Raw genomic sequence first — 6981 nt, forward strand, 5'->3', positions numbered from 1 at the left:
AAAAGACCTTCAAGATCATCGAGTCCAACCACAACCTCACCATACTACCCTGACTCCAACGACCCTCCACTAAATCACATCCCTGAGCACCACATCCAAACAGTTTTTAAACACATCCAGGGATGGCAACTCACCCACCTCCCTGGGGAGCCAATTCCAGTGCTTAACAACCCTTTCTGTACAGAAGTTTTTCTTGATATCCAGCCTAAACTTACCCTGGCAAGGCAGGAGGCCGTCCCATACCACGCCAGGCCCTGCAGACCTCGGTGTTCTGCCAGTCTGCCCTGACCTGTACCCCCACCAGCACCCAGCCTTAACAGAACATTTAACGCACCCAGTAATCGCTCAAGACATAACCAGCATCTGTTGGCTTTCATGACATAAATATCCCTGATAAAAGCTACTATTAACTTGTTAGTTTCTATTTTAAGTAAAGTATCTCAAAATTGCACTTATGTCTCTAATTACACAAAACCTTGAGCGTTACAAGCACTTCAAATCTTCACAAAACAAAAAGAGATGCCACACAGTCGAACAGGAGCTGCTTCTCACTCCAGACATTCCATAGGTCTGGAGGAGCTACAGCTAAGGGCATGCAGTGGCCTGGGGAGCTGGGAAAGCTTAAAGCTGCACAAAAGAGCAGCAAGCTCTGACTGGGTCTATTTTGGTGTATAGTGAGCAAAGTAAGCCTTGCTGGATCTGGATGCACGGCAACTAGCCAACGTGCATTTGGTTAGTTTGGTTAGTTTGCCTAGATCTCCTCTAGGCAAAAAGATAAGGTTTTGGTTACAAAACACAGGAAAAGATGACACCTGAGCTTGAGCTTGACATTTTATTAAGCTTCAAATTTCAGTTAATACAATATTCTTCGCTAGTAAATTGGCCTGAAAAATGGACGCAACACCACCTCCCTCTTCAACTAACAGCCCCAAGCCCACATATCAGCATCTCAGGATTCTTGAAGACACACTGCACAAACAGATGCTCGTAGCACATTTTCACCTATGCATCATAAAAGATGCACTGCCCAAATGGGCACCTGTTCTTACTCTCAGTACATCCCAGCTCCTGCTGAGCTAACAGAAATCCCAGTCCTCCCAGTCCTCTAGGGCACAACCTTCAAAATGGATTCTGAAAACCAAAACACTTACCTAAACAGACCATGGGGAACACCTCTGGGATATTGACTTTGACTTGAGGCACCCTGCACATGATTCAACCACGCTCCTCACCAGAAAGCCTTAACCATGCAGCAGTTCTCACTACAGCCTTGCACACTCATGTTCACACCAAAGGTCGGGTCACTTATAGACAAAATCCACACAGAAGCTCTAGCAGGCTCTTCAGGTAAATGCTGCACAGCACTCTACACACAGCAGCTATTACAGTGACCACATATACATGAGCTATACACATCTATGCAATAAGTGTGCATCAATAAAGCCTGCAGCAACTTCAGGTATCCCCATGAAAACTGGGTGCAAAGTTTCCAATGAACTGCAGGAGAGGAAAGTTGGGTTTATTCCAGTACTACACTGAGATCCTCTAGCCCACATCTTTAGAATCACAGTGGACTTGCATGATTTCAATGAGATTCCAAATAAAGATGCACCCTTGCCAAAGACCACTGCACATGTTCCAGTTCCTTGGCAACTCTTTGCAGATACCTGCTACATGTACGTGAAACACGTGAAGCCAAAAACAGCTGCGCTGCCTGACCCAACCCAGGGCGAATTTTGCTGCTGCGGGGGAAGAGAACACAGCCAGTCCTGTACAAGAAAAGCAGGTAAGGAAACATCAAATGAAGGACAGGTAGAAGAGAAGCAGCTGCAATTATCATGATGCCTTTCGCTTTACACAAAGGCAGCCTTATCGGAAAGGAGCTTTGTTCTGCTCTTCTTTGGCATTAAGAGCAGAGCAAGTCATGTCTAGCCTGGAAAGAGGTCAAAAGTTCAGTTAAAGAAAAAAAAAAAAAAAAGAAAAGAAAACAGCCAACGCTTCAGGTCTTAGAAGCACCAGCTTGGTTTTAACGGGAAAGGTGCTTTCGTAGCATTTTTTCCTTTCAGTAAACGAATGCTCTTCTGCAGTCCCACCAAGGAACTCTGTGGCAGCTGCAAAGTCAGCCCCAAACAATCTCACTGCGGCCTCCCTCCCCACGCCCACCTCCCGATGCTTCCAGCCAGTGCTGGGACACGCAGTGCCCAGCAGGTGCATGTATTGGTGATGCTCTGAGGAGCAGCCTGTGACAAACACCAATGGGATGTAACAAGCTGCCTGCACACACAGCGTCTGCATGCACCAAGATGAGGCTGTTCCCTTCACCCGTTAGTTTTAGCAGAAAGGCTCTATTATGTCAACAGAGAGGCACAACACCTTTCAAGTTCCTGGTGTACTTTAATCAGAGGGTTTCTAATCAAGATTGGATGCTACCTCCTCCTCTCCTCTTCAATATAGTGTACGTGAAAGCTGGGTTTTGCACTACCATACTGATATTTTAATTAAAACATGCAGCCGCTTGCAATTTCACAGAATCACAGAATCACCAAGGTTGGAAAAGACCTCCAACCGTTCGCCTATCACCAACAGTTCTCACTGAACCACGTCCCTGAACACAAAATCCAAACATTCCTTTAACAGCTTCAGGGTCGGTGACTCCACCACCTCCCCGGGGCAGCCCGTTCCAGTGCCTTCATTTGTGAACAACACCTCAACTCTTCAAAAAACAAACAAAAAAGAGAAAAAGAGTAGTTTAAAAGGAGGAAAAAAAAAAAAAAAAAAGAAAGGATGAGTTCTCCCTACTGGGATGTATCTCAGGCCAGCCCACACCCAGCACCTCCCTCCGCCCCGCGTCACCTGCGGGCTCACGTCGCAGAGCGAGAAGGCCGGGCCAGGTCCCGCTCGGAGGCGCGGAGCCCCGCCCGACGCAGCCCGTTCCCTGCACCCGCCGCTCACCTTGGAGCGTCGCGCTCGGGCCGCCCGGCGGAGGCGTTGCGCCAGTGCTTTATTGTCAAACTGAGTTCTAGCAAGTTCCGCGGCGTGCCGGCAGGAGACACTCGGCACCGGCAGGACGCCCGCCCGCTCGCCGCCGCCCGGCGCAACGCAGCGTGCCTCCCGCCCCGAACAAAAGGGCGCCGAGCCCGAGTCCCCGCGCCCCGCCACGCCCGGCCCGAGCGCAGCCAGCGGGCGGAGAGGGGGAGCGGCTGCCCCAGCGGGCAGGCGGGAGCCGCCACAACTTTTTCCTCCGGCCGCGGCCGGACCGCAGCGCACAGCGGCACGCGTGCTGAGGCGGCGGAGGGCCGGGTACCGGGTACCGCGCTGCCTGCCGGCCCCACGCCGCCCCACCTACCGGGCCCGCACCGCCGCGGGACGCGCCGCCCGCTCCCTTTTCCTCCTCCACCTCGGCCTTGGCGCCAAGCGTCGCCTCCCGCCCGCCGCAGGCCCGGCGGCGCCTCCCCCGCGCACAGGCCCGGCGCGGCGGCCCCGGCGGCCCACCCCCGCCCCGCCTCCCCGCGGGCCGCCCGGCCGCGCTCACCTCCCGCCGCCGGCGAGGCACGGCCCGGCCCGGCGCGCCGCCGCCTGTCCGCTCGCCGGCGTGGGCGGCCGCGGCCGTCAGGGCTGGCGCTGACGCTCCCTCCGCGGCGACTGCCGCCGGTGCTGCTGCTGCTGCTGCCGCTCCCGCTGCGGCTGCTCCTGCTGCCGTCCCGCGCCGGCGCGCATCGCCCCCGCCCGGGCCCGCGGCCGGCGGCGGCTCCCGCCCTGCGTGCCGGCTGCTCGGCGCGCCGCGGCCAGGCCCGCGCCCGCCCCCACCCCTCCTCCGGCCGCACAAGAGCCCTATTGTACTGGTGACACCGCCGGGCGGCAGGCTCCGCCTCTTCCCCTTCCCTCCCTGCCCGCGCCTGGCCCTTCCTGCCGGCCGCGGGCTGCGGCCCGCCAGCCCCGCCTCGGCGCGGCCCCCCTGGGCGGGGCGGCGTGGCGCGGGGAGCGCGGCCACGCGGACCGCCCGGCGTGGGGGATGGCCGGCCGGCCGCTCGGTCGCCCCTCGGCTCGGCCTCCCGCGCCCCGCCGCTGACTCACCCGCCGCAGGGCCGGCCCCGGGCCCGGCCGCTTTCCAGCCGCTTCTGAGGGCGCCGCACGGAGCGCTAAATTTAGAGCGTTTGGCCGAAGTTACGCAAGGCTCCTACGGAATCCCGCAGCTTTCCTTAGGGCAGCGCTCGGCCGGCTGGTGACGGTCATCGTCCGACCCGCGGCGGAGCTCCCCGCTGGAACGGCGTTTGACAGAAATGGGCACAATGGGTGGCATCGTTCAGAACGAAGGAAGCGACGGCCCAATATACGGCAAACCTTCACTCGGCTTGGTGCCCACGCGCGGCCCCCATGCTCCTGCTCCACGCATCGCTTGCGTCAGGCACGGTGTGCAGCCTCTCACCCCCTTACCGCAGGCCTGCCCGCGTAGCGGGCGTGGTGCTGGAGGCATGGGAAGGCTGCTGACTGCACAGGCTTTGGCAGAGTGGGAAACCACATTTGGCATCCCAAATCTAGGATGCTGCCCTGAGCCGTTGCTTTTGTGCTCGGACAGGTGCTGAGAAAAGGTACGAGCAAAAAGCATAGTACAAAGGAGAAGGAAAGAGGAGAGCACCAAAGCGCGGCGGCGATGGCTTGGCATATCTGAGCTGCACCATGCTGAGGCAGCAGCTAAGCAGTGACATGAGACAGCTCATGGCAAAGAAGACACAGCAGTTCTGGCCACAAGGTCCCTCCAGAACAACACCTCTTGCCCATTTTACATGCATGCTATGACATGCATACAGCTTCCCCAGGCCAGGGAGGTACTGCTATGCATTACTGCCCTTGGCACTCAGCAAGCCCACTCTGCTTTTCGCCTGGACTTCCCACACACAGCACGGCATGCCTACTGACTAACTCTCTCACTTCTCCAATACTTCTCCAAGTCAGCTACAGCCAAGGCCATGTCAGTTTCTGACTGTGGAACGCTGCTGCTGGCAGTGACTTTTGTGGAAATTATACCCGTTGCAAAAATACGTCTTGTCTTTTGATAGCTGGTTAGTATTCCTGTGTGTAATGCAAAATGTAACTTTCTACAAATGCAGTTAGACAGCAACCAGTGACGCTGACGCAAATGACTTCCTTCACGCACCAGCGATCACCTCATTTGCCTTCTGTTCATCAATACATACTTGCCAGGAAAACACTCTGAGCCTTCTCTGAGCAGCTTCGGTAAACCACAGTATCAAGCAAAACACCAGGCATATCTCCCCTTTCCTCCTCCCCCCTACTTGTGGTAGCCTCTATTAACGTGAGTGGCCTTGGCGTTAGGGCAGGCAACACCAATAATGAGACAAAGAGAGCTGAAGTCCAGATTGAAGAGAACTCAGAATGATGAAGTCAAATCTGCCTGTAACAGGAGTAGACCATTTCCTGATCATAAAGGGAGTTTCAAACCTGATCGAGTCAGACTGAAAGGAAACCATTTTCAAGTATCAATACATTCATTTGGATTTGAAAAAATTTTCTTTTTTGTTATTGTTTTTGCATCCATGAACCTTTACAGAGTACATACAATGGTTAAAGTACTGGTCATTCTGAAGGACAAGGAGGCTGTGGATGCTCCATCCCTGGAGGCATTCAAGGCCAGGCTGGATGTGGCTCTGGCAGCCTGGTCTGGTGGTTGGCGACCCTGCACATAGCAGGGGGTTGAAACCAGATGATCACTGTGGTCCTTTTCAACCCAGACCATTCCATGAAGAAACATTCCCACAAGAAATCTTCTGCTGAATTACTTTATATACGAAAGACTTCACCAGCAGCCCAGAAAAGATGCTGCTGGGTAGCCACCTTCATTGGGCATGCCTGGGATCACTGCACTGCCTGTCTCAGTTCAGGAGAGAAAGACATCCCATCCCAACCTCTGGTTCTGCAGTAAATCCACATCTGCACAAGTAACTTCTAGCAAACTATTTGCCGTTTGATACGAATTTTTGCAGAATTATATTTGCATTTGCTACTCATTTCTATAGGAAAATGTAGCAAGATAAATAAATAGGAAGCAGATTGCACACTGTTGCTCTTTGCAAAGACACATGCAACAGTTTCCATTTTCCTGAGAAAGGATGAACTACAGATGCTCTTGCAGACCTAGAGAATATGAGGAATTTGCAAAGCCAGATGTTAACAAGTTGATAAAATATAGCACACAAACTTAAAGTCCTCCCTGGGGAGGAACGCTGTGGAAGCTAGAAATGTAAGAGGTATGGTTAACATGAAACAATGTATACATCTATACCATACTCGAGTTGAACTGAGTCCCTATGCAGCTACACAAAGGCTGCACACAGTATATTGCATATTAAGAAAGTTACACTGAAGTAACGTTTAACATCTGAGAAGCTGGGTCACTCAGAGTTTAACATCCACTCGAGCAATGAAAGAGGCATCTATAATTGAAATACCTGGAAGTACTGCAGTGAATTTCAATGGAAAAAAAATACTGTTTTCTATGAAACCTGCTATCTCTGATCAGATGCCAGAGCAGTGAAGCAGACGGCTAACAGGTCAGAGCACCGTGAAGGAGCAGCTGGAGGCAGGGGGGGAAGTAAGAAAAAGGTTCATATCCTTTCATTCGTACCCCTTACCTCCAAGTCTTTGCAGCATTCCCAGCCTGGACACGTAATCCTCTATGGGAGCAGCTGTAGTTATCCCCGATGCAAAAAGAAATGTACCAACACCAAAGCTTGGCATTACTCCTTTCTTTGAAACCTGCAGATACTGCTTAAAACTTGATTCATTGGTAGATCAGACACTGTTGATGAAGCCTTGATATCATGCCCTTGAAATGAGAGCAAGCACTGACAGCTACTTGCAAGAGACAGAGAAGCTTACCTCCCTTATTTTCTTTTCACAATGAACAAAATTACTGAAGTGTTATAGCAAAGCACAAACACCCACCTGCAAACAAGAGAGCTA

The 6981-nt window shown here is 53.1% G+C and overlaps 1 protein-coding gene across 4 annotated transcripts in view; it reads right to left on the reverse strand.

Moving 5' to 3' along the window:
- JADE3 (jade family PHD finger 3) overlaps positions 1 to 6981 on the reverse strand; it is a 64535-nt gene extending 57554 nt beyond the window's left edge. The window contains exon 1 of one of the 4 annotated variants that reach the window (XM_052664812.1): positions 6964 to 6981. The gene's annotated coding sequence lies outside the window, so the exon portion shown is untranslated. Of the gene's footprint in view, positions 1 to 3346; positions 3412 to 3532; positions 3701 to 6963 lie in introns of those variants that run through there. The other 3 variants (XM_052664813.1, XM_052664810.1, XM_052664811.1) reach the window with 3 other exon arrangements.

The sequence above is a fragment of the Tympanuchus pallidicinctus genome, unplaced genomic scaffold, assembly GCF_026119805.1.
Source record: "Tympanuchus pallidicinctus isolate F22 unplaced genomic scaffold, pur_lepc_1.0 scaffold6, whole genome shotgun sequence".
In the NCBI taxonomy this organism is placed as follows: domain Eukaryota; kingdom Metazoa; phylum Chordata; class Aves; order Galliformes; family Phasianidae; genus Tympanuchus; species Tympanuchus pallidicinctus.